We start from the raw sequence: 1,280 nt of genomic DNA on the forward strand, positions 1-1,280 counted from the left end.
GTGAATCGATACACTTCGTCCAGCGTGTGTCCAATGGGGACGAAGTTAACAACGAGTATTCGGTCGACGTTGAACTGTTGTCTGTACTCATCAGCTTGTTTTGCGGCGGCTCGATCTCTGATTCCCGTAATTGATTAGACTTCAGCTCGTACGCGACTCGGACCCCATTGGCAATAAGAATATTGGCTCTCTTTCGGCTGCCTGGAGTTTTTACTTCAGCATAAATACCCCTGGTCAGTGGTCCCTTCTTCAAGATATCCCGAATCGTAGAGTACAGCTCGTGATGAAATGCAGACTCACTAGGTGCTTGTCGATTCCTCACAAGATGATTCGAAATGGTTTTGGGTTACACTTGTCCAAGCGCAACAGACAAGAGCACCACTGGGTCACCAGTATTAGCAGCTTGATGAATTCCCCGCTCGGGGAGGGCTTCGACACATCATCTCAGATACAATGGCCAATTCCCCATGGCTTCCTTGAACCACAATCCTCATTCTCAGTAATTGATCAACGAGTCGCCGTTCTTCTTGCAACCCCATTTTGTGTTCACCGCCAGAGTGACGCCGGTACTAACTGTTTTATTGACGCATCTCCAGCGTCTGCTTTGCAGCCGCTGTATCTGAGCGCACATTCGATGAGCCGTCACCGTGGCCCTTTTTAATACAAAACAACATAAAAAGCGATCTTAACGAAACCAAGCCTTTAGCACATATTGATAATAGCTGTAAGATACAAGCTTTTCAAAGTCTCGTTAGTCGGCTCCCCCGAACGCAATGAACACAATATTACTATACTAAACAAACCCTACGCATTGTTTTCGACACCAGTCCTAAAGGTGTTATAAATGTTCAAAACTCACCTAAAAAGTGATTCTCTCAACTATCGTGTGCAATGCGGAGCTCAAAGCAGCTCATTGTTGGTGCCCTCGCAAATACCGGGCAGTCTAGGTTCGAGGGTACCCCGCGCGGTTAGCTTTGATTATACGTGATTCCACCTATAGTTGACCTTAACAACATCAAATCTAAATTTAGTTATTTTGGGGTTCTCTTAACCTTTAAAATCCGAAAAGGCCCTAATTCTCCTGAACTTGTATGCGTCACTATTGATTTATGTCAAGACTTCTGCGTTTTGTTCTGCTTCTGACGCATACAAGTTCATGTAGCCAAAAATGCTTCTATACAAACCGCTATATATTAGGGGGCAATCAACAGTTGTTACGAATTTGTTTGCGTCTGGCGCAGAAACTACTCAACAGACTTCATTAACCTCACCAAAAGCAT

This window comes from Phytophthora parasitica (genome assembly GCF_000247585.1).
Source record: "Phytophthora parasitica INRA-310 unplaced genomic scaffold supercont2.10, whole genome shotgun sequence".
NCBI classification, from domain to species: Eukaryota; Oomycota; class Peronosporomycetes; order Peronosporales; family Peronosporaceae; genus Phytophthora; species Phytophthora nicotianae.